The sequence below is a fragment of the Cygnus olor genome, chromosome 9 (genome assembly GCF_009769625.2).
Source record: "Cygnus olor isolate bCygOlo1 chromosome 9, bCygOlo1.pri.v2, whole genome shotgun sequence".
NCBI lineage: Eukaryota > Metazoa > Chordata > Aves > Anseriformes > Anatidae > Cygnus > Cygnus olor.
In genome coordinates, this window is record NC_049177.1 from 12,771,562 (window position 1) to 12,798,656 (window position 27,095).

At 45.9% G+C, this 27,095-nt stretch overlaps 1 protein-coding gene and 1 long non-coding RNA gene across 4 annotated transcripts in view; one reads left to right on the forward strand and one right to left on the reverse strand.

The window, feature by feature from the left end:
- Nucleotides 1–27,095, reverse strand: part of GPC1 (glypican 1) — a 219,806-nt gene that overhangs the window by 103,403 nt on the left and 89,308 nt on the right. The window lies entirely within an intron of this gene.
- LOC121074898 lies at nt 754–8,153 on the forward strand. Its single transcript, XR_005822603.1, has 4 exons — nt 754–1,309; nt 2,551–2,670; nt 6,327–6,570; nt 7,092–8,153. It is a non-coding gene; the product is annotated as an uncharacterized LOC121074898 (long non-coding RNA).

Here is a 27,095-nt window from a genome sequence, read left to right on the forward strand (position 1 = left end):
GCAGGGGGACAAGGCACCCAGACAGCTGTGGTTGCCAGGTCTGAAGCCATGGAGAGCAAACGTTGGACTCCAGAAATGAAACAGAGGGAGAAAATGTCTGTGGGGCCTGCCCCGGAGGAGGAGGAGGAGAAGGGTGCCCTGGGAGGAAGAGCCCCATGCTGCGCCCAAGTTCCCCACCAGCAAAGGGGAGCAGCACAAGTCTGAGGCGTGCTAAATAAAACGTGACATGACCAGACAGAAACCTCCGTGCTCCCAGCCCGGCCTGAGGCGCAGGGTGTGTCTCAGCAAAATGGCATCGGTCCAACCCTTCGTTAACAGAGCATCAGATAACCTGCAGCCAACAGATAGCAAAGAACTGGAGGGGAAAAAGGGGAAGAAAGAAAGTGAGAACTAACTAAAATTGCCTGATTTTACACAGCTTTGGGAATGGAACAGATTTTTTCAAAATGCTTAAATTCAGAGCAGTCTCAATTCCTTTTGATGCAACATTTATTTTAGCTTTCTACAGGCGTTCATATGGTACTCAGCACCACAGCATTTTATCTCAGTGGGAAGCAAAGTTTTCATCATTTGCCTTTGTATTTCAAACTTGGTGTGTACAAAACACAATCTTACAGCACTACGAGAATGCTTCACTTGCTTTGCTTTTTAACCTGACCCACCCTGGAAACACTCACTATTATTATTTCAACTTTTTTTTTTTTATTGACTTCAAAATAAACATACTCTAGGCCATACTTTTGCTTTCCCTATATATCAAAGTTCATTTGTTTGCTAACTTGCCATTATGTCACTGCCGAAGCTATGCTATAAATACCTCTGGGTTCACTTGGCTGGAGATTATCCGCAGATATCTACGGAGAGTTAGAGGTGTTTTACAAGGAGTAAATCTGCAAGACACAGCGTGCTTTCCTCTCTGTTGCTGTGTCAGAGAAATTTCCCGTTGTCTGCAGCTGACACACTGTGAACCACTTGCTTCATAGCGCATGCTCCCAGCCCGGGAAGAGCTTTGCAGAAAACAAGTGAGCATGACAGAAGCCAAACTGGCAGCGAACAGAGGGTGGTCCAAATCCCCTTGAAGATGATGGATATACTGCCCATGACTCAGACCAACTTGGTGAGGCCCAAGGGAATTACGCTGTCCCATGAGAGCCTGTAACTCCAAACCAGCCTTCTCTGCCCAGCCTTCGAACTGGAGCAGCCGCGCAGGCTGGGCAGCGTGGCACAGAGGCACCCGGCGCATCTTGGGTGGCTCAGGTAGCACCAGCTCCGCGCTGCCTTACACGCTCCAGATTTAAGACACAAACCTGTAAGTACGAGAAGCTGCACTTTTGGATACCCAGCTTTCCCTCACAAAGCTATCAGCTTACCCAAACCTTAAGCAGCCAAAAATGTGCGGTTCAGAAAGTGGCCTGTGTCCCGCTGGAAGAGCTGGCTCTCCCACAGACATGGCAAGAGGCTGCTGAAGCTGGGAGGGGACGTAACCCACAGACTGCACTGCCTCCTAGAAATGGAGACAGGGCAGAGCATGCATGAGAACAGCATGAAACAAATATCTTGCTTATGATTAACTGCCCTGGAGTGGAAAGGAAGAGACAGGAGGCTGATGACAAGAAAATATCACACTGCCTGGTTACGGGCTTGGATTGTCTTTCAGATACCCTCTCAGCCAGCTGGGTTAACAGATCGTTTTGTCTATCAAATTCATTACTGTGTTTGAGAGTGCTGACTATTAAATCACTTCACCACTCCCTCCTCAGGGACAGAACTGGGTGCTTTGTGCAGGGTCCCCAGGAAGAGCCAGGATGGGCAGGAAGGAGTGGGTTCAGCACCCCACTTCTCCCCAGGCCTGCTGCAGCCCCCAGCCCATGGGAGAGAGAAGGGAAGGCCCAGAAGTTTACCATGCAATGCTGAGAGCAGAGTCCTCAGCTCCCTTCGGCCATGTAAACAGTGCTATTTCTATCCTACATGACGTAGGAGATTGAATTCATCACAGTGCTTGCAAAAGGTTTGGGGTTATTTGGATGTGTTAGAGTATCTAAATGCAAATTATTACAAAATTAAACTCTGGGAAGAATAATTTATTTCAGGCTGTGATAAATCCTTCATGAGTCTTCCCACCTATTTGTAACACTCATCCAATTCATTTTCCAAACTGCTCCAGAAACTCATCTCATGCTCCTAATCCAAATCTGACCACCGATAGCTCCCTTGGCACCTCCCGCCAAAACCCCCTCCTCAGGGTGGGCAGGTCTCAGACAGCCCAGCTTGCTGAAATCCCACACTGCTGAGACCCCTCCTGCACGTAGCATGGGGAAGCCAGGATGCAGCCCCGGGGCTAGGCGCAGCCAGGGAAGCGAAGTGAGAGCACACGGTGAGCTCCGCTCCTCTCCTACTGTCCCTGGTAGGCACTGGGCTCAGCGTTCTTCTCCCTCTGCTCCCCTAAATCATCCAGGCCAATAAGCATCAGAGCGCAGGAACACAGTGTAGTTCAGATCATGCCTTTTAAAAAAAATTCTTTTTTTTTTTTTTTTTTTAAACATGTCACAGTGCCTGCGAAAGATGCAAAATGAGCCTGGAGGTGGTACAGATGTTAAAAACACCTTGCAAAGAGTTAGTGCAACGGAAGTAAATCCCCTTCCTTATGCCTCTCAGCTTTTCCTGTTTCAGGTACTCCTGTCCTCATCTCTCTTGAAATACCTTTACTTCATATACTTTAAAGGGAACATGGTTCCCAGAGTGATTTAGAGCACGCCGATTAGTAACTGACAGCATGGCCTTTAACACTGGTAGCGCAGCGCTGCCTGGAAACTAGTCTTGTCACAGGTAACTCCTGCAGAAAACGAGGGTACCCAAAAAACATTTGACTAGGACATGACCCTGTGGCTGACCCTCCTAGGACAAGCTCTCTATGGCACTTTTCATTCCAGATGCACCAGCTGGCAAGCCTCTTCCTAACACCATTGCCCCGTAACATCTGTGTAAGGTGGTGGGGGATACAGCCGGTCTCGCAGTAGCTGCTGGCATCAGACTGAACCGAAAGCCACGCTGCTCTGTTAAGGGGAGCGTGACTCAGGAGGTTTCCCATATTGCAAAGGCTGGTGTCAGCTAAGTGCTGGGCGGCCAGCTTCTTTGATTTGCAGTTAGCTTTTGGCAAAGTGTGCTATCTTCTCTTTTCAGGTTATGTATTAAGAGTATTGGCCTGTTTGGCTTTGCTTTGCACATAATGCCAGGGGAGGCATAGCAGGCCTGAATATTAAGTATTGCGTGGCAAAATTTCAAGCTTTGATCAAAATGCACCAAGCTATGGTCTTAGCAATACCCACGGACAAGGATGCACATGGGGGCTGGCAGGGGCTGGTCAAGAAACAGGACTAAGAACACAGGTTAGCGAATATGGGAGCCAAAGCTGTGAGGGGCAGCTTCGGCTTATCGCTAGGGGAGAGGAGAGCCAGCGAGGAGCTGTCTGCTTCTCCAGCACCTGGCACGAACCCCTCGCAGACCTCAGCATGTAGCAGGACTTGGGTTAACCTCAGCCGGCCAAAGGCCACCTCGGAGCAGTGGCACGGCTCATGGGCCGAGGACTGCGGGGCAAGGCAGGTGCTGCCCTGCCTCCTTTGCCCACGCCGGCCTCCCCACGTGGGGGGATTTGGCTCTTTCGCAGCCGATCCCTATTTCTCTGTGCTGCTGCTGAGGGAGCAGCTGGGTGTCTCAGGGGACTGACAACAAAGGCATGGAGTCTTTTCAAGCTGCACACCACAGGTCTAAATTTGTCCTGTGTCAGCAGCTTTTATAATGCCTTACCATCTGATGGCTGATCAAATGGCTTGTGCTATCTAAGATGAACTAATGTTTTCATTCCAGATAAAGAAAACAAGCACTATGTTCCACATCAGTGATAAAAACAGCAAACTGGAAAAAAAAAAAAAAGCTAGAGAATACGCTGCTTCCGTTTAAGCAATGCACACGTCTAAGACGAGACATCAGCAAACACTGAATGCTTGTTCACACAGCTCATCATTCAGACCAGGATTATACCAACAAAAGTGAAAATCCAAGGGCAGATAATCCGTGAGATTTGCTTGTTCCACTCCTTACCGTTTTACTCCTACCAAGATTTAATAAACTATCAAAACACTGTTAACCAAATAAGACAACTTAATCTGGCTGCTGGGTGGATTTGGCTCCGGCCCAGGGCAGCACTGCCCTGTAATTGCATTACAGTGAAACCCAGAGAGCAAAACCCTGACACAGGGAAGAGACACAGGTATTTCTGAGAAAATACCTGGCATCCTCGGGGCACAAGACCAAAAACGGGTGCGAGGCTTTGGGGCTGCCCCATCTCCTGCAGACTGCAGCCCTCCACACTAGGAGCCTGGCTCTCGGGGAGCCAGATGGGAGAGCGCAGGTAGGGCTCAATGGGAATTTCCTCCTATTTGCTCTGTTCTTGTATTGAAATACTTCAGACTCCAAGCTGTCAGCTCAGTGTCATGCTCACACATGGGAAGTGTGGTATCAATTTGTTTAATCCTAGACACTGATGTCAGGAATTTATAAAGCAGGCAAACATGGGCAAAAAAAAAGTTAATTAACAGAGGAGAAGAAGCCACCTTCATGTCCTAGAAAAATATTAAGTACAGAGTAGGTAAGAGAGCCTTGACAAATGACAGTCCGACAATCCTGATGTCATCTGTGTATGTCTCTGTGGCAAACTGCCCAAAGGAAGGGAACAGAGAAAATGTCACAAATGCTGACAACAGACTTGATTCTTAGTGAAAAGCTCTGCATGAAAGCACTTTACCCACTCATTGCTCCTTTGGGTTTTGGGAGTACCATTCCAAATGAACACACCACTCCAGAATACCCCTTCCCATCAACTCCCCCTCCCAGCTTCTCACTGGGTCTGGATCTGCCCTTAGCCAAAGGGGCCTGACTCTCCCTCTGACTCTGAGCTGTGCGCATGCAGCAGAAATCAGTGCAGGGTGCAGTGATCCAAGCCTGTGTTTAAGGAGAAAGCAGGAAACGCTTTATAATTTGCAGTAGAAAATATCTTTTTCAGTGGTTTGAGGGAGGAATGAAGGAATGGCCAAATCCGCATGTGGCCAAATCCGCATGTACCACGAGCAAGGTAACCCCTATTTCACAGCACTGCCTGAGCACACTGAGACCTAGTGCTCCCCAGATCCTCTCCCAGACACTGGACCCACTGACAGTGAGCTGCCAAGCAATTCTCTGCTCCAGGAGAAGTGATCCGACATGAAAGGCTTCATAAGGGAGCCATGTCATGGTCTACAATTAGCACCCTCCAAATATATCAGTCTTGGAAGAAGCCTTCGGTTCAGGCTAGAAAAGTTGCAAGGATCATAGAGGAACGCACAGGGAGTTGACTGTTATGCTCTTTCCCTTCCTCTGAAAAGCAGAAAACTCTTTAAAAAGAGCCTCAGACAAGGGAAGAATTATCTCGTCTCTTCAGATAACACTTGTGGGGATGTATTGAAGCTGTGTGTCATAATCCATCACTATCAACCTCTTTCAAAGTTGTCCTGAGCACATCAGCTTCTTGCCAGATGTTTTCATTTATTTTTTTCTTCTTCTTCTTGAAACAAAGAGTCCTTTTATCCTCAGTTCCCTGCAAACTAAAATAAGATCAAACTGAAAACCTATCACTCTTACCAGATGCAGTTTCATTTGTAACTACGTAAATATGTTAGCACATAAGGGGCAAAGCAATTCATTAACCAATCTTTTTCAATTTCTTTTCAGAAAAATTTCTACTAGCTTTTTTCCATCAGTCTGGAAAAGGAAATCTCGGTACTAAACTAAGAGTAAAGATGCAGTCCCCACTAAGAGGTTTAAGAGGTGATAGGGTGATAGCTTTTCGTTTATTCTTAAATAACAAAAACCAAACCAAAACAAACAAACACGTAGCAGCAACCACTTCAAGACAATTATTCATATAATCCATGACTTGGGTTTGGTCCAAAAAGAAAGGTTTCTCCAGTCCCCTTGCTGAAGCCCTGCAAGGGAAATGGTAACACTGCACTTTGGGATAAAGAGGCAGAAGGGCTTTAGCAAGGCTACAGGACTGTTGCTCAAGAACAATGAATGCTTGTGGCCAGTCCCAATCATTTCAGTGGAAAAAACAAGAACATCTCTTGTACAGGAGTTACCACTTAAGGAACATTTCCTTTTACTCACAGGAAAGCTACTCAAGCAGTAGATACTGGTGCAAAGACGATGACAGTCACCTTCCTGGGCTTCAGGCACGTGCCAAGCACCTAGCTCCTGCAAGGCACCCCTATTTCTCAGCCTCTGTCACCCCACAGGATGCTGCGATGGGACGCTCCCAGCAGAGGAGGATGAAGGCAGGACAGGACACCCAACAGAAGGCTGCCCCAGCGAGGACCAGGCACTGCCTCCCTCCTGCCCAGCGTCACCAGGGCTGCAGGGCTGGCTCGTTCCCTCCCTGCAGGAGAATGCATATGTCCAAGAAGGATCTTCTCTTCCAGCAGCACAGATCTCCCAAGGGAAAATAAACACAACTAAAAAACCCAACTGCTCTGTCTGCTGGTATGAGTGAAAATGACACCTGAGCATGCAAAAAAAAACAGGTCTTTAAATAGTTATTAAACAAATGAAGCTATTGGATCAGAATCTGATTTTAAGAGTTTGCAAAAATAAAATGCCTATGCCTAAAAATTAAAGAAATTACATTTAATGACAGTCATTAATCTTGAATTCCATAAATGCGTATTCTTTATTTTGAAAGTATAAAGATACACGTAATGAATTGTCTGAACGCCATGAATTCAAGATCATCCTTTTCAGATCTCTGCAAAAATTTAAGAGACTTTTCCTATGCAAATTTTTGTTGGTTTATGCTGTAAATGAGGAGTGATTATACCTCTTCTAAAACTGTTTGCTCTGTGTGTTGGCAGGGATGTAGGAAGGTGCAGGACTGGGGGGGGGGGGGGGCAAATTCTGGGTGCAGTGGGCTTTTTCCCTTTACAACTCAAAGCTTTTGTCAGCTCCAGAAACGCTCCATTTCCCCTTAGCTATTGCTTTGCTTTGTTTTGCGAATGTTTTGGCAGGCAGCAAAACTGCAGAGCTCTTTCCTACAATTTAAGCCACCATGAAAGGAAATGGAAAGTATGGGGTCATCTTGTGGGAACATGAATTGCAGACTTCCAGTTGGACCAGACTCATGCAGCTGATGCAGAACTTAGAGAAACAAGTACCGTGATCAAGGCCGGGGGCCGCAGAAGCCTCTGGCCACTGCATGCAAGAGATCTGCATCGGTAGGAATTCTGCTGCCTTTCACCCCTGCTCGCAAAAGCACGTCAGTGAAACCCGTGCCATCGTTCTTCTATTTATGTTTCCATCTGATCTGCTGAACTGCCAAGCAGATTACAGAAAGCTGTCTATAAACCCAAAGGTGGTTTCTACTCTTAAAACTAATCCTGGGGTATGAAGAGATGAGGGCCCTGCTCTAGCCATACCACCACTATTTTGTGAACAGAGTCCCTTTCCACAACAGTCAAACATCACCTTTCACCCCTATGTGGTAACTCAAGAGGACCAGGCTTAATCTGGCTCAGCATTAAAACTCCAACGTGCTGCTGGATCTCGACGTGGCTCACAGTGCATATGCCTAAAATTTTACCAGAGAAATTTATTTTAGGCAACTTCTGTTTGAAAACTTAATGGAAGTGTAGTTGTTCTCCCCAGAGCGTAAGGAACAGATGACTAAGAAATGTTGCCAGTATCTGTCTTTCAGCGAGATTAGTGTTGGGTTTGTGTGGTATCCTATTTATAACTTTGACAAACAGCTCACCCAATCATTTCATACTTAATCATAGCTGTCTGCCCAGCTCCCTCCAGAGAAATGCTTTTCAAGAAGTATCTGCCAACATCATACGAACAAAAGGAAGCAAACCACAGTTAAAAAAACCTTGCTCCCCAAACCAGCACACAGCAAAAGCTCACGAACTATATAGAAACCAGGTCTTGGGAAGTTACAAGGCATAATTACAGCGTCATTATTCATGGTGCTGCACAGCTATAGTTAGTCAGTGTTTCCACTGTAAACCCCTATTTTCATAGAGGTTTGCAGCTCAGCTGCAAGAAATTAGGCTATGATGAAATCTGGCAGTAGAAATTCTAGAGCATAGATTTTTTTTTAAACTATTTAAAAATGCTTTTCCCACTTTTCAGTTCCTCCTGTATTCATGGGGCTGTAGCAGTAGTAGTAAAAGAAACAGAAAAATGCTTCTTTTTGATGTCTGGTTTCTGTGCATCTGTGTGTGGTTAATGGGACCAAAATGTAAATTTAGCTGGGATCTCCAACTACAGAAGTCTTAAAAATTTGAAGTTATGATTCCCACAATTACAACTCAATTTTCATTTGGACATGTTTCTAAGTATTACTATCTAAGGTGCTGATTGCTATGCATTAAGGTGCCTTTACTTTCAGAGTAAACCCTGCATATTCACCGAGCGCCAAAGATGGCTTTACTCTTCATGGGATAGAGCTGTTGATTTCTTTACATTCCTTTACATCCTTCTTTGAAACAACATTTTCCAGGGTTTATAAAAGATTACTTTCTGCTGGACTCGCCCCTAAGCCCTACATTCCCCCAGCTGCTGCCTCCCCACCCGCCTGGCTCTTCCCTTAGGGCTCACATTTTGACATGTACACAGGCATGGCTGGGGCTGCTGAAGAGGAAACAAGACAAAGGGAAAGGAGAAATACCTTGATAGGACGTTTCATCCCAGGCAATATTAAATAGAGATTTTCACGACACTTTCAACCATTCATGAGAAATTTACTGCTGTTTGCATGCCTAAGAACATGAGCAAAATACATTTTTCTTCTCCAACTAGTTCTGGGTGAAGCCTTGTGGAGATTGAGCACCCCCAGCTACAAAAGAGTTTTACTTTCACACACACAGAGCATGCTCTAGCAAGGTGCAGCAGTCTCTGGGCACTATGCCTGGCTGTTGCTGTGTGCCACAAGCAGCGCACATCAGAAGGTAGCTGCTTCGAGGACAATCCCAGCTCATAGGGGTGGAACTTACAAGACTCAGTCTGGAACTGTATTAGTGTGAATATGCTGAGTATTCATACTGAAATCTTTGGTACACGGGCTTTTAAAAACCTGTAATTTGTCCACACAATTTCATTTTCCAGTGAAACAGATGTCATCTGAAACACCACATTTCAAACCCTGTGCTCCTGGACCTTCATGCTGGCATATAGGAAACTTGTCCACCTCTGAGGTCTGAACACCTCACAGTACTCTTGCTTTCCTTGGAGATCCCTATGCTGGCACTGAGCCTCCTTACCCTCAGCCAGCCAGAAGTGACAAAGATGAGAGTGCCTGAAAGGCACTGTGCAGCTGCCACCAGCGCACTCTGCAACCCCAATGTACTTTTCAGAGGACTAGAACCAGGCCTCACGACACTATATCATTTCTGATTGGGACGGAATGTACTTACCTATGCCACAAATTTTAGCAACCACCCTATTTATGTTGCAGTGAGGATCTGGACTACTGCCGTGTCTTGAAAAGCACAAGGCAAAATTCCCAACTACGCTTGAAACTGCTTTTCAAGGCGGTAGTTAGGAATTCAGAGGCAAATGAACTCAGTAAGATTGCTCATGTACCTTCAATCATTTACAGGAATGTTAGCAAGACCTTGGCTTCAGAGGGCTGGATCACACTTCCCACTGCAACCATTATTATCCTGACATAACATGCCCTTAGAGTAACAGATGATAACGATGCTTTAACTAGTCTCCACAGAGAATAGTTATGATTAGGGAGTATCTTAGCGAAACTGTCATTCATTAAGTACTCTGCTAAATGCATAAAGATGGGTGAAAGAAAAGCTCTGCAATTTCAGGCATTTAAAACTTGAAAACGGTCCATTCTTCACATTTTGGTTATTGGGTCTTTTTCACTTGAGTGTCACCAAGGAATGGCAGATTCAGTTAAAATAAAACTGCACAATTTTTTTCTTTACCTCTTTTCCCCAGAACACAAGCTTTCAGTATTCAGCAGCCACCTTAAAAGACTTTATGGGCCAGTCAGTAAAAGATAGCACTTTTAAAACATGAATAATGAAAAAAAAAAAAACCAAACCACGAAAACATGAATTTAGCTCTCCCAGTACTGTATATCCAAGTAGCTATGTTACTTCCATTTGAGAAAATCTGTAGCATTTCAAAGTGTATTTCATACACCAAATCCCAGGTACTTAACTAGCCTGAAATCCGGGATCCCAATAAAAGTGGCAAACGCTCCCTTCTGATCCTTTATTTTAGGAGCTCACTGGTATGTTTTTCTTTTGAATGATCACCAGATTTTTCTTTCTTGTCCTAGCAAGAAAGAAGGGACCATCCCCAGGATTCAGAAAGCAGTTTTGTCAAGTCTGCAAATTAACTCCACTTCCAGATTCAGCTAAGCCAGTTAGAAATGTCCTTGGCACTCTTGAAGATGCAATCCACCATCTCCACATGTTCACCAGTCTGGCCACTATTAACACTGATCTAATTCATGAATGTAATTCAAAAGCACCTTTTCTTTTTGTAAGATCCTAGAAGAAATATACCACTGGTCTGACCAGTAAGTAAATGACACTACAACTACCACCACAATCAGTATGTTTTCCAGCACTGCCCTGCAGTATTCTTTCCCTGCACACCTCCCAGCTTATTCCTAAGCTGCTGATATAAAACTAAGTATCCACAGACAAACAAAGGCTCCCAGAGCAAAGGGCTGCACTCTGCAGAGCAATCATACTTGTGTGCAGGTTGCTTGCCTCCCACCAGTTAGCTACGTGGCCTTTACTGACCGGCTGGATAGCAAACTGGAGAGGATTTGCTTCTCTGAGCACCCATGGAAGTAACTGCTACACAGTTCTCTTGGTTTAGGTGTTTATAAGCAAGTCATGTTCCAGTCTTCAGGCTTCCCCAGAGTACTGCTACGGGACTGTTCCCCACCCACCATATGTGCTCACACAGCTTGAATGCCAGTCACAGTGAGCTGCGGTGAACCTAGATGGGAGAAAATCCAAGTGGAAATCTCACGGGAACAGGTGCTGTCACTGGGGATGCTGAGAAACAGGCTGGGCAAACAGCTCTCTCTATATTCTACTGATCAGCTCTGTATTTGCTGCGTTCGCTGAGATCACACGGTCTCAGAGTACTTCTTCATCCTCCATTTCCCAAGGCGTTATGACCTGTCCATCTCCCTGGCTGTGGTGTCAGGCAATAGTAGAGGTCATAAGGGAGGCTCTTGCAGCTTGTCTGTGAATGCAGACAACAGATCCATCAGGCTGGGACAGCGACAGTCAAGCATACTTAGGCAGCATTAGAAATAAAAGGGAGCAGCAAGATCTGCACTTTTACTTGCATCCTCATTGCCTGTGACAGATGAAAACCCCTTCATTAATTCACTTCACACACCATTTTTGATCCTCGTGAAATCCTAACCATCAGCAGAGCACATTCCTCCCATTCCTGCAGAGAGCCCACCGGGACGTGTGATGTGCACCACTTGGCCTTGCTCAAGCAGCGGACGCCCCTGCAGGCTACAGGATAAGCCCCTTCCCTCTCTGCGTATGACTGGCTCCCTGAGCTTCCTCAGTGCTTCCTCAGCCCCTACCGACAACCAGCTCTTCCCTCCACGCTCTAACTTTTGCCTTCACCTTAATGAGATACTTATTAGGGTGCACAAATAACAAAACCCACACTTCGATCGGTGCTTGCCTCAAGCCAACAGACACACTGAACTGCTGACTTCTGAGGCAACAGCTGACATGGAAAACAAACGTGAATGGATCAGATCTACTTGCAGAGGAGCTGCTGTTAAAAATCTGGTGCCTTTCCAACATGATGCAAAGCACTAGCTGTAACTTCACGTTTTTGCCCACCCAGCACTTGAAGCTGCTTCCTTTAGAGTCGACGGCCTAACTCCTGCTGACTTCAAAGGCAGAGGGACAGGGCCCTCAGTGCTTTCAACTCTTTTATGCCCCACCTATGTGTTTAACAGCACGTTGGTCAAACTAGGAAGAGCTTTCATATCCATCAATCCTTTTCTGAACAGCAGAGAAAGGTTTGCCAAAACACAGGGACAGCCTTTTGCTCAATTATTTTAATCACTACCACTACATAGTAATTTGTCCTGATGTCAAGAGCTTGAACAAAGTGCCATGTTTCAGAAGGGAAGCATGCTGCAAGTAAGATTCTCTATAAACACTCTTGGCCAAAACCAACATTTCCTCCAAGACAGACTTTGCATTCTCTACCCCAAGCAGCTAACTTGTTCCTAGCTATGGCCCTTTAGACTCTGCAATGAAAGGAACTGGGAAAGATGAGCTTCCTTCACAAGTCCTGAATGTATTTTGATTTCATACTTTTGCTTGCCAAAAGGGCCTTCTAGATGGATTTTAGATTATTTTTTTCAGCCTGAAACTTGACGGTTTAATAAAGGAATGCAAGGCTCACAAGAACAAGTTAACATACTTCTTCAGGCAGTTCAAAGCTACCAAGATTTCATGTGAAAGCAAAACAAGACAACAGTTTCGGGACAGGAAAATGATCTCAAAGCCTTATCAATAACACTGGCACTTTTCAATGTGTCCCTTTTTCACGCTGTCCCCTTTAATTCCTAGTAAAGTCCACTTTCACTGCTGATTTGTATTCAGAGAAGCCATACAGAGCAGCCTGCAATGCAGCACAAGCACTGTATTTTTCAGGACTGATGTCATTTTGGAATACCCTACTCCCCCTCTGCTGCTGCCCAGATGCATCATCACAACAACAACAAAAGTCTATTCTAGTTCTGATGGATCTCTGTTGCCTTTGGAAAACACTCTCTACCATGCTCACACATTCTCCTAACTAAGCGGAGAGTGGGAAAGCTGTTCATGTAAACCTTTTCTCTAAAACCCCAATATATCAGCAAGTACCAGGCCAGGACGCTCCTGAGCACAACAAGCAGAAACAAACCAAGGATTAAGTACAAAGACCACTTTCCTATTCATTTTCTGTGACGTCGATCCTGGCTCCCCTTTCCATACCCTTCAGGTTATTTATTTTCTTAGCTCCCCCTGAACACACCCTCACTGCTCATGGCAGTGGGTCACAGCTCCCTTTCCAGAAGGAAGGTTTTGCTTTAACATGAAATTAATGCACAGTGATCCTGTGGTTCAGGTCATACAGGAGAGCACCCCAGAAGATCACAGCCCTTGTGGCTTCACCACCTGAGACCTTCCTGGTTTACTGCTGGGAAACTTCTGCATTACAGCAACCTGTGCCATTCAGTCAACCTTTCCACTTCTTGGCAGTCTGTCAATCTCTTGCATCTCTTGTCCGTCTCTCTTCCTCCACTTTCACACATTCAAGCTTCTTTGTCATCATCTGTCCCTTTTTGCTCGCCTCATAAATAAGCAGCTGGACAAAGGCACACTAGCAATTTCAATTACCTGAATGCAACACTGAGGTCACTTGCTTACTAGGATGAAGTAAAACCCATCAGCTGCACTGCTATGAATTCATTGTCTCTGCAAGGCAGAATAGGCAACCCTGCAGTGCTTCCTTTTAAAAGGAAACAAACTTCCCGTAGGAAAGCTCTCAGCATCTCAGAAAAGAAACATTTAATGGAATGGGCTTGCTGAAAGTGCATGTTGCACTGAGGTTTACAGTCAAGTGGTTTGTAACAGTAAATTGTGCTTATCTTCACCAAAAAAAAAAAAGGCAATGCAAAGGCACCACTTCCCTACTTTGAGCTGCAGACCTAAGATGTAGTGGTGCTGTGCATCCTCAGCCCCCGGCAGGCTCGGGGGAGCCCCCAAAGTGAACTTCTGCCAGCTGGCACCACACCCGCAGACCATCCACCTCAGGTGAGAGGCATGGTGCTGGTTAAGGACTTTGACACCGTAACCATTTTGGATGCGAACAGCAAATTGACTGGAAAAGACAGTCATGGACCAGGAGGAGGGAAAAAAAAAAAAATCACCACATCCCCATCACCACATTCCCCATGGAAATCTGCCATGGAGTTAGGGGTCGCGTCAGCACAGCCACCCATCCACAGGCAATGCAATTGTGCACAGACACACACCCGTGCCATCGCCCTGTGCAGCGATTCCCCCTCCACTGGAGAAGCAGCTGAAGAACCCAGTAGGAACAAGCCCAACAATTCCCATGTGAATGTCCAGTCTGCTTATACAGAGTGGACGTGGGGTGGGGAAGCTGGAGTATGCACAATCCGCAGCACTCTTGACATAGTGAGCAATAAGTCTTTCCATAATCTGAGTGAAAATATCACTTCCCCAAGGAACGGGGTATTAATTACAAGCCTACGCAGTTTTAGCAAAGCCTGCAATGTTTATTTTGATCCTCACCACTACACACATACAAACAGCAACACCACCTTTCCTTCTAAGCATTAGACATGACAAACCTTGTTTAAGAAAATGGATTTTGCCAGCAGGCCATCAGAAAAGTAAGAAATAACCTGTCTACACTACAGGCCATAATTGTTTCAGGATTTAGCCATTGAAAATATGCCTTTTGTAGCCTGCTAGGGTTGGGAGATAGCATCTATTTTAATCATCCTTGCTCAAGCCCTTCAGAAGCTGCTTAACAGCTCTATTCAGACCTAGAAAGCACAGTTCTGGGCTGTCTGTCATTCCTGCTTGTGATCACAATTTGTTTCCTGCATAGTAGAGGGTTGCTGTCAGCTAGGCTGTATTTTTTCTTTATCCTAACTGATGAAAGTAAGATTCTGGGAGGCCCTTACCAGAGCTTAGCACCCTCGCCTTTCCCAGAAGCACAGCCCCTGCTTTGCTCTTGGTTCAGCTCCCAGGCCAATAACCTCCGTGCCAGGAAATTAAGCAGTATCTGGTGTTTGCATCTCCCACTGGTCAGTCATGTTCTTCCCCCAGGGCCTTACTAACAACAAATGCAAGCCTAGCTCCAGAGCTCAGACTTTTCAGCTTGTGTGTGTATCCCCCACATCCTTCAGATCTGCATGTCTGATTCAGAGTCTGTTGAAGTGGGATCAATGAGAAAAAAAGAAGTACTCGTGGGGAAAAAACAGGCTGAACACCTCACTGTCCCTTCACGCCAGCTGGGGCACAGCAAGGCCCAGGCTCCTGCCCTTCTGCCTGCTGAGGTGAGGACGCAGGCGGGCCCTCAGCACGCTCCTGACAGGCCTGCTTCCAACACGCAGGCCAGGCAGCTGGGCCTGGGACGCTGAGTGAGCAGGACAAGAAAGCAGCGTGGCAGCTGCCAGCTTACCTGGGGCATGGCTCCCTGGCAGGTGCCTCACTCGGCACCTTCAAAATCCCTGCGGACGCAAGTCACCCGCAGGGCACACCTTCCTCCCTCACAGCGCAGCGAGGCAGCGAGCAGCTGCGCTGAGACAGCAAAACTGAAGTCCTTGCCACGAGGGAAGAACAGATCTTCTCCGAGCACAACGAGGGCTGCAACATGCTTCGAACTGCGCTTCCCAGCCAGGACTCAGCCATGCAGTCTGATCCCAGAGAGGGGCACAGCAGAGGGTGCAGAGCAGGCATGCTGCCACAGCTCCTGGCCGAGCAGAGGCTTTGGATCTGTACTGATTGGGAATAGCAGATGTTGCTCGGAGACAGGAGAGAAATCACCACACAAAGCCTTTTAGAAAGCACCAGGGAGCTAAGTTGTGTCTTTAAGGACAGCGGTAGGCTTGTAAGTGATGCTGCTGAGCCCGAATCACGCGGCCATGAGCTGAGCGGCTCTGGTTGCTCAGGGGGGAGAACGCCACGCTGAGGGAAGCCATCACCCACCACACAGAGCCAAAGCCAGCCCAAAGCTGCTTCCCTCCCCACACACCCTCCTGCTCCACCCTGGGTGCATGCCGCAAGCCCTGGAGGCATTGCTGGGTCATTTGGATGAGTTTGAAACTTTCCTCAGACAACTGCCAGGTCTCCACAGCGCATCTCCCTGTCCTTATATCTGTTCCACTGCTCACAGCCTGTGGACACAAGCGAGAGGCTGTGCTCTGCAAGCAGCAGCATGCCACCTCTCTGTGACAAGGCCTTGTCTGATCTCCCTGATGTGAGGGGGACAGGGAGAAAAGATGCGGGAGGAGAGAAGCCTGGTCCTGCGGAGCCATGCAGACAAGGTTGCTGCCGGCTTCCCCAGCCCGCTGGCCCCACAGTGCCCTGCAGCCATGCTACAGAGCCACCCAGCAGTGTCCCCTGCCACAAGCCTGACTGCTGCTCCCCCCGTGGGAAGCGCTGCTCCCGGGCGGCTCCAGCTTCATGTGCTGGCTTCTCTGTAGTCCTGTGGGGGTAAAAACCCTAAGCTCATGGGTGCTAGCTGCACACTCGGAGCTGAGGAGTCTCTGGGGGGCTTGGTCTTCGAGAGCAGACTGCAGCTCCCATGGCAGCATGAAGTGCACAGTGAGCAAACAGTCATAACCAAACAGGATAGTGGGCAATATCTTGCCAGTAAATGCCCCCGACTTTGCCATCTCCTACATGACCTCCTTAATTCAGCTGAAATGGGTGTTCTTGATTTAAGGAGCATTTCAAGCATATACTGTGCTAGGGTTTTTCGTAAGGTGACAATTTGTGAATGGCATAGGAGGGAAAGGTGTGAAGTCCAGATATAGTGGGTATTCATTTTATGCTGGTTTTACATATTTTAATAGACTAATATAACAAACTATAGTAGCTAAGTTGCAAAGATAGTGCACGTGGTGTCCAACGGCTCCCAGGTAGAACTGGCTTGGTTTAAGCAGTCATAAAACCAGCATTCTTGACATCACAATAGCAGCCTTTTCCCTGAGCTCAGGTTGCTTTAAAGATATCACCTACCACTGCCAATGAAAGTTTTTTTCTAAATTACCTTTTGGGAAAATGTGCACTAGGACACAGAGGGATAGTTTGCTCTTTGCTGTTTAGGTTTATCCAGAGGAACAGCTCTGAGAACAGACATCCACTGGCCACACGTTCTTGTACGTGACACAGCTCTGCACATCTAAAATGTTTTTATCAGTTCTTTGCTTAGGTTATATATAAAACAAGGAATTTACATGTAAAGAGAGCATTTAAGTCAGTAACTGGACTTATAAAATACTTGCAGCTTCAAAAATCCAAGAGCAAGAACAAAAGCATCTGAAAAGCCCTTTCTAAACCACCCAAAGCACTTCAGACTACAGCATGTGCCTCCTTCCCTACCACCCCTCAATCTGCCGAAACCACAGCACCCAAAATGCAGTCTTGACTCACTTTATTTCTGCAGCCTGGTTCTGCCTCCAAGACTCCTTCCCACACGCCAACAATATCTGCAATTTCTTTCTCATCTCCCATCCAAGCTCTGGACAGGGCTAGAACTGCTTTGCTTGCAGGATTAGCCACAATCCTGTGCATTCCGCCCAGCATGGGCACTGCAGATCAAATACACTGCTTGTTTCCAAAGACATCGCCTCCCCTCTGTTCTTTTTTCCAGTGCCTCTTTTCAACCCATTATTGATGAGATTAAATTCTCCTCATCCACCGGTCAGCTCACTTCCAGCAGCACACACCAGGAACCTTTCAAAACACCATTTCAATTCACTGGAACGCCATGAGAGAAGTTCAAGAACCAACACTTCATCCTCCCCCCTGCTTTCAGCCTCTCTTTGCCTCGCCTGCTGACCACCGTGAGAGCAATTGCATAGCCACTGTTCAGCTGCAAAGGCACGCCACGGAGTTAAGCCTGTATATCTTCTTGTTTCATCCAAATCATTCAAGTGGCAACAAGAGACAGCCTTCCTGCCAAATCCCCAGTCCCCCAGTGCTCCCCTGGCACTGTGAAAGCTGTCATTTGCATCAAGCGTTGAGCAGAGTTCATCCACGCTGAATACATCTCTACCACTGCCTTCCTTAGCACCTGTATAACCTGCACTGCACTGTGGTCTGCAGCCTCATGCCTGTCATGTTTCACTGACGGCTGTTTCACACACACAGAGGCTCACGAGTGAGTAGGGGCTGACCCTCCTTCCCTCCAACTGCAGTGTGGTGGCCCCGTTCCTGCAGAGGGCTCGGGGAAGAGGCACACACACGCACCTATGTGTGCAGGCACACGTGTGGCTGCACTCCTTCCCTGGCTGGTTATCTTTCAAACTGAAGAGTCGTGGGTGACTCCCCTCGGTACCCCAAATCTGCTGTAACTACTAAACCAACGGAACAAACAAAAGGATTCAGCAGGCCTGGTGCAGTCGCACCATTTCCTGGCTGGCACTGGTAAACCCTATCCTGAAGACACGAGACCAAGAAACAAACCCTGCTCATTCTCAGGGCTACGGAGGGCTTTACCCATGCAGTGTGCGAACACAACATTTGCTTATTTTGCCCTGTACTTCAGCAAGTCTGACTCTTAATGAAGCCTACCCGCACATCTATTGTACACAGTCGTTTTTCAGAGCAGAACTGTTCTTCAGGATTTTTAAACAATTGTTTTTGTTTAAAATAAATCATGTAAGAGTCCCTTGCAAAACAGCAGTGCACCCAGGCAGTTACTTCAGGGCCTGTTGCACATAAACTGCTTCAACTCTACCAAGGACCCAGTACTGGTGCCACTAAATGACCTCCATGAATGTACATGAAAGCCTAATTCTTCCAAGTTTTCCAGAGGGAAAAATGCTTGTCAAACAACATTACAACCAAATGACAGAGAAGACGCAGCAGGCAGGCTGGCAGCACAGGCTGGGACACAGACGGGTAAATGTTTCTGACTTAAATTCAGCCGTTTGAGCCCCACAGCTTTTTGCAACCTGCGATTGTGACAGCCCAGTTTGAAATTGGTCAATGTCCTATAGTCCCCCAACACAGACCGTGATGCTGAATTCGTTACACCACTTTTTCTTGTGAACTTACCATTCCTCATTCAATACAGCCAATGCCATCCTGAAGGATCACAAAGGACATGTCCCCGCCAAACTGCATGTCTTGCCTTCTGTTTATTGCCCCCCCAAATGAAAATGACAGCTGACAGATAATTGTGATTACTCCTGACCATTAAATACTTCACTGGAAACCACTGCATGCTTCACCATTCAGAAAACAACATTTAAGAAATGGATTTGTTTTTTGAAAGTATCAGTTTACTTAAATTGAAATTTGACACACTGTGTAGGGAAACATTAAGATTCACAGTCCAACGGAAAGAGTTTGTCATCTTTCTACCTTCAGCAACTTCTGTGCCCTATGTTTCTTGTTCAAAGAATTTTGTGTCCTTCGTGCAAGGCCTGACTCCCTGTCTTTTGTTTGTACCTTCTACTTACACCATGGCAAAAAAGCCCTTGCTCCCCAAGGAAAGCCTGTGCTCGGCTGCGGACTCCCATCCCGTGGCTTTCCTTCAGCTCACTACTGGTGAGCACATTTTCAAGTCCTGGTTTCCATCATGCCTTCCCTGTCCTACACCTGTCTGCTCTGTTCCTCCAAGCTGACACATTACTGAAGGAGCACAACTCTTGTACGTATCGATAACCCGCCTGTGCCACAGACTAAGCAGGCTGACCCAGTGGACACCATGTATGTGTCTCAGATGAAAAGTAAGCTCAGCACAGAGTTGTTGGATATGGGATCCTGCCCCATTAGCAGTGTGCGTGTTGCTGCTTTAAAAATTCATTCCTCTACACCTGGACTGATTTTTATTTTTTTCTGAATAATAGTCAAGGATGGCCAGGTGGGTGTCAGGCCCAAATCTAACCTTCATTTACAGTAACAAAAGCAACAGCCTGTTACTAATGGATGCAGTTCTGATATACAGAATTGGCTGGTATAAGCCAGAACAATTCAGCTGGCCCTCTTTTGCTAATAGCTAGCATCCATTAATTATCCTTATTGCAGAGGAGTGTGTATAACTGCTGCACAAATGCAAAGGAACTGCACTGCATCATTTTCCACTGTCACAGACTTCCATGGCAAGGGCTAATCCCAAGCAAATCTCCTCCATGTCACTGCCAAGGAAGAGCTTTTCATCTCCTTGTGCATGGATTGGAGAGAGAAGGCATAGATAAGAGATGGTTTGGAAGGGCTTGGCGACTGCCTGGTCCTTGCAAGACTTGCTCCAAAGGAGTCCAGGGGCAGATTCCAGGAGGGTAGGCAGATGGCGAAGCGCTCACTCCTCATGAGCAATTAGCTCACTACTGTCAGAGCCACCAACCTAATATGGGATCTGGCTGGATGCTTGTATGGACATACAGAAGTGTTTTCTGAGCTCCAAAAAAAAGTCTGTCCGCATACCAAAGAATTTACAGCCTAACTGGACATGACAGGAAAAGGGCAGATGAAGGAAGAGCAGAAGGGGTACCAACTTGCTCAAGTTTACACTGGAATTCTGCAACAGAGCCAGAAAATGTAGAGCTACTGCTCCTGCATCTTGTATTTGCCCTTTAACCACCGGGCTGTTCTTTGTGGGTCCTTGTGCTGTGACTGACAGAAGTGTACAAAGAATGGCCATCTGCACAGGTTAGGAAAATGCAGTATATCCAGCTCCAGAATCTCAAAACTCCAACTTTATACAGAATTTTTGTGACAGAAAAAGGTTCTCTGAATGTCAGCATTTCCATATTATCACCGTCTGTACACTGATTGCTATGGCAGTGGGAATTTAAAAGATTTAAAAAAAAAAGCAATTTAAAGATTAAAAAACAGTTTGGAGTTGACAGTCTTGAGCAGTTTCAGCCCCTTCCATTTCTCATCACTTTCCATTCATCTGTTTTCTTTTAAACACGTTCAACAAACTCAGATGGTTGGAAGGGAAGTGCAGTACCACAGAATGCACTTCGGCACATCCCCCCTGGTATGAGAGCCCAGAAAAAACTGGTACACCTAGCACAGGGGAGGGACATCTCCCGTACCCAGTGCATACTGCACTACATTACAAACCATAATCTCTGCTTTACCTTTCCCAACCATTGCACTCACCCAGCTGTAGCAGCCTTAACAGCTGCAAAGACTACAACAGCAAAATGCTAGTATATCAGCTGTGCTCCACCAGCAGAGCATGCTTGTCCTGCAGGAGTAAAACATCCAGGGCCAGCACACAGGTATTCTCAAACATTAGGTATACTGGCATCAGTGAAGAAGGGGCATACACAGCATCATCAAAAATGAGATTGTCTCTCAATCCTGCCTACATCTCCCTTTATTGCCATTTTGTGGATTTAACCCACAAGCAGCTTTTTTAGTATTTCGTCTGCCAGCTAACAAAAGACAAAAGGCCAGGAATACAGATAAGCAAGTAAAATGATCACAGTAGTTATGACAATAGCCACCTTCATAAAACCATCTTGCAGTACTTTATGATAAAATAAAGAACCAGAAATTTGAAAGCACTGACTGACTGATATCGTCCTTTGTCCAAAGAAAACACTGATTTCTGATATTTGGAAAGGAGAGCTGGAAGTATAGCTCTTGAGACGGAAACCATCGTGTACATTCAATATGGATCTCCTGGCACAAGCTGAACTCTTAACTACATTGCAGATGAGATAAGCAGAAAGCAGCCAGCCCCAGTATGCCCACTGAAATAGCCTTTCCTGTGCTACACTTTGAGCTGGAAGATTGATACTCTCTTGCTTTACAGAGAGGCCCCATGTTTATCTGCAGCACTGTCAATTCCAGTTCTAAGATATTCTCAGGTTTGTCCATACCCAAGGCGAACTGCTTCTTACATGCTTTCATGGTGCTTTTAGGTGACCTAGAACATTTGAGAGGTGTTTCAGTTGAGAAAAATACCCCACCATATTCTGAGATTTTATGTCTCTGCCTTTGACAGAGTCCACTTCTCGACTTCCCCCTGCATTTCAAACAAAATTATAAAAAGAAATGCCTCCACGCCCTCCAGCTGTGCACGTTTAGCCTTTTGATGAGAAGCCAAGAGAGAAATGGCTCCATCACAATAGGTGTGACAAGGAAAAGCTGTCACGTCTGCTGCAGCATCCACAACGTTGACATGCAAACCCAGCCCAGTGCCAACCAAACACATGTGCCTTGCGGGCTGTGAAATCCAGGCACTGATCTATAAAGGCTGGAAAAGGAAAGATTTTTCATGACTCATGTCAGCACTGAGACTTTTTAGAAGCTGCCATCTCGCTTGTACCTCTAGTGCCTCTTATATCTGAGGAAACTTCAGTGAAATCCAGATGCTGCAATGAGAGGGGGAATCCACTGCGTGGATCTTGACTTAAGGCTGTTTGAGCCGTTCAGTCCTGGGAGGGAGATGGCAGGTTACATCAGTGTTTAACATATTCCAGAACAAAGCAGCACAAATATTGTATAAGGTTGTTCTCTGTATAAAGTGGCATGCCATATTTCTAAGCATATACCATGCACTAGTGATAGACAGTAGAAAGCTCACAGTCCTCAGTATATGGGATACCATGAGCCAGACTTTCAAATGTTTGAATTGAGCGGAGACCCACTATTATGCCAATTTAAACTATCCAGAAAACCTTTGTTCCCAATTCAAAGCGGTAGAATGAGTAGCAAGTACCATATCTGTATTCCTAGTGAACAGAAACGAAGTGGTACAGGTAAGGAGAAACTGTAAAACAACAATGTAAGCAGCTGAATAAAAAAGGAAAAAATTGCTCATCATTTGCACCCCATCTGCCCTGAAAGGAAATAAAACACCATTGCCTTTTGTACAGGAGGGTTTGCATAAAACATAAGCAAGGTTGTACGAACCCTTGGGGTTTTTAATTTGATTCTAGTTTATCTTTTGATCAGCACATCAAACAATTGTGCAGCATTTTCTCCTCCTGCCTCCCCTCCCCGTTTCTAAAAGCTGTCTGAAATATCTGTACTCTCTCACCAGGGCAGTGCAGTTAACGCCAATATATTTAAAGTGAAACCTCTGCCCAGACATCCAAACACAGGGACATCATGCCTGCAAAAGGTTTCAAGCAGCGTATTAAGCATGCCTGTTGGTTTTCTGAGCCTTATTCATGAGTTGAGAGACTATTACTAGATGGAAAAGAGGAAGGAGAAGGCAAAATTATTAACCATCACAGAGATTGCTAGAGGCCACCTTTCTGCCATCGACACCAGCAGAGACGTAAACATCTGTGACCTTTCCCCACCATCTGCACGTCAAATCATGGTGGATTTTGATTCTGCTCACACACCTTGGACTGCAGTCAACATCATTTTAGTGGGTATTTTAGAGTCTTTGACCTCTCAACATGAGCAGAAGTCCCAGCCTGCCATTTGGGATAGGTGGCAAGTCCAGAAGGAAGCGTTCCGGAGCAACTAAGGACTGAAGGCCTTCTGGAAGAAGTGGCTCAATGGTGTGATCACAGCTTATACAAAACAGACTGCCTGGCTCATTATGCGTGTGTCTGGACAGACGTTGTAACTCACAAGAAAATAATGATGTAATAAGAAGAGAGGATTACGTTTTCTCACCTAGCCTATAAACTGCCAGCGAGAACTAAGCTTTCCAAAGAGACTCCTGAGGACAAAAAGCCAGGAAATCTGACTGAGCAACCAGGGACAGTGCTGCCACAGCTTAAGGCAGTGGGAGAAGCACCTGGCCAGTTCTTATTACAGCTGAGCTAACAACTAGAGCACTCCAGGCTCTCACAGGGGTTATACTGCAAGATGTTTTCTGAGGTGTAAGGCCAAGCTGCTTCAAAACAGTTCGCTTTGTGCAGAAATCTGGTGCATACAGGTTTCTTTCCTTTTTTTTTTTTTTGGTTGCTAAATTATCTTTGGTTTAAATTACCTCAGTGACTTCTCCTTCCCACCAACGTTCTTCACTCAGTCTCATACAGCCACAGGTGGGCACATTCACGCCACTAGGAATACACTTCAGCTTTACCAAGCATTTCCTCAAAAATTCAAATCTTTAAACCTAATGCAACATTAGGTCCCATAGAAGGCATTAATGTTGCCAGCCCACAAATGAAAGCCCAGAGCTTTTTTACTTTTACTTTTTTTTACTGATAGCGTATGAGTGGACCCAATGCACAGAATTAGCTGTAGAACTCCTAACCTCAAGGTGTGGCAGCGGTCAAGGCCTGGCTGACTCCCACTGTCACTAACAAGTCCTGTGCTCGCTTTACATAGCAGAATGTAACTTAGAGCCCTTCAGCTCTGAGAGCCTTTAACAAAGCCCTCCAGCCCCGAGCACTGTGCTGCAGCCCCCACCAGCAGAACACCCTCATGAGGGAGGTGTGTAGGCCAGGGCACCCACAGCCTGCTGGCACACACTCCCCTGGGCACCATGGTGAGCCGAGCGAGCTGTGCGGAAATCCTGCTGCTTGGAAAGTGCCTTGTTGGTGACACTGTACAGGGGACAAGCAGTCAAGGCAATGAGCTGTTCCAGGGGCAGAGGAGGTTTCCTGACCTCCTGGGTTTACCAAGCTCTCATGGCACCTCATGCAGGCCTATCTGTGGGTGGTAGAGCATCAGAGCAACACAGCAAGCAGAAGGCGTTGCAATTCGTAAAGCAGTTTGCTATGCTTTGTGTTGTATTCAGGCCTGAAAATATATCAGACAGATTTAGCTCTCCCATGCTGGGTACGGGCTCATTTTAGACATGCTTTGTTTCCCATTTTCATTCTCTTCATACTTCTCATAATCTGGTATAAAACTCCAGCTTTGCTTTCAGCACCTTCTGTAACTTGATTTAAAGGCGAACAAAGAGCACAGTGCATATTTTACATTTGAGGATAATGGGAAAAAAATCCTACATTTTTATGACCAGAAGGGGGCCACTGGATCATTTAATGTGACCACCTGTAAAGTACTATTTCCCTCTACTGAGCCCAGTAACTGCCTTCGACTTAATTAGAGTTTGAAGCATTGACAGTTCTGGTATTCCATATAAAGACCATGCACAATATAAAACAACTTTAGAAGAAGAAGAAGAAGAAGAAGAAGAAGAAGAAGAAGAAGAAGAAGAAGAAGAAGAAGAAGAAGAAGAAGAAGAAGAAGAAGAAGAAGAAGTTCTGAAAGCCTCCTGAGTGTTCCTCACAGGAACTTAAAAATCCCTTAACAGTCCTTGCAATGTTTTTTCATGCCCTAGTCACAGTTTCTCCGACTAAAAGCAGGCATTCTTCATTGACTCAAACTGCAGTAATTGTAAAAATCAAACAAAAACAAACAAACAAAAAAAGTTCATCCTTCTGGGGTTCACTGCTCCTGATATTTAAGGGATTTCTTAGACAAGTCATTTTTAAAACCTTTCTACATAAACATTCACGTGTTCCCATGTTCTTAAACAAAAGCTCAGAGAAACCACAAGCATGGCAAATTATATAAACTGAAGAGTTATGAAGACAGAAGCAGGACTCTTATCTCTGCACTTAAATTCTAATGATAAACCCTCTGCTGAGGCCACTTCCAGCTCCCTTGTATCAATTTCCTTGTCCCTTGTCAAAAAAAAAAAATCACAAATCAGCTCAACACAATAAGCATGCTGACGCATGTGCCAAGCTGCATTCAATTTCTGTCCTCGCTAACAGGACCTAAGCTGGCTCTACTGCCTGATGGCTTGGCGCTTGCCCCAACTGGGCCATTTTGTGGAACTTGCTGGAGCTGCCCCAAGCCCCCTTCCTAGCCTTGGAAATAAATTTAAAAAAAAAGTTATTCTTTCCCATTGTATCTGCTGAGATCACTCCAATGCCTCTGAAGAGCAATGAAGCGGCCACTCTGCACGGACAACGTTCTCCACAGCTCGCATCACCACTGTGACCAACCCCCTCCAACTGCCACATATATTAAACGCCTCACTAAGGTATCAAAGATTGAAGCCAGCCATGTACATATTGTTCAGCAAAGCCTTTTTCTTGTTTAGAGCTACCAGGATGCACAGAATTATTTTCCTCTTAAATATTGTGTTACCACAGGAAGCTCATATAATAAACTCTCCTACCAGGGCTGAAACATCACAATATTCTGTGCTGGAAACCATACCATAAAGCAGCAGTCACCTCTGACCTTGCAATCATTAGGAAGAGTTAAACCACGTTATAAATCCTAATTTATACGCCAAGTGAGTGCAGCCATGGAGCATGGTATCAGATCTAGCACTCACAAGTAAAAGCCCGTAAAAGGGGGAGAAATGTGTCATTAACATTTACTCCACAAACAGGCAGGCTGGGCGAGAGTGGGGGTGTGATTTTCATTACTAGGCCACGGCTTGCAAAATTGCAGAATGCTATCAAGGCTCACACACCGTTCTGGAAATCAAAATCTTTGTTTAGATGCACAACGCTAATTCAACTCTGCCTTGCTGAGGCCAATTAAAGGTCAAATATAGATTTAAAATCTTATTTAAGCTTCTTACTGCCTTAATATCAAACACTGAGTTACCAGAGGGTTTACTTAGCTGGGAACCTGTTTTGAATATATTTTAGTCAAACACATTATTTCCACTATCTTGTTACATCAGTTATTAACTGAGAGGTAAATTTGCCGGTCACGAGCAGGAGAGCAAAACTAAACCATATTCCACAGAGAAGGGCTCACAGAGCCCCCTTGGTAGCCAGTCAGAGTTAATGAAATGAAGGAGATTCATTTATTGGGAAAAACTTTTCAGACAGTAATCAATCACACTTTTTATTTGCTTACTGTGACAGGAGAAGCGACACCACGCTGCTCACCCTACCCATCAGAAACAGCACCCTTTGCCACTGCAGATAACCAGCGAGAAGTATTTGGACTGATACCCTGACTAAATTATTTAATTAAGCCAAAAGAACAGCAAGCACCCATCATGCAGGCTCACGGAAGTGGCTTCTCCTCCACCTGCTATTCCACGCCGAGGTCCCCACAAAGGGAGCAGAAGCAGGAGCTGACAGATGTGCCCCCACCTGGCGTATCCCAGCCAACCTCGCTCACATGTTGGGAGAGATGCGGAGAAGCCAGTAACTCATTGTGGAGGCCAACAACAGGAAGAGCAGGTCAACTTTAAAGGCAAAGGTTGTTACAAGAAATTGTTCTACTAGCTACTGGCAAAGTAGATTGTGACTTGCATGTAGCAAGTGGGACAAATTCAACTTCTACCAACCAGAAACGTGGGCAAAGTCAGGTATTGATCCA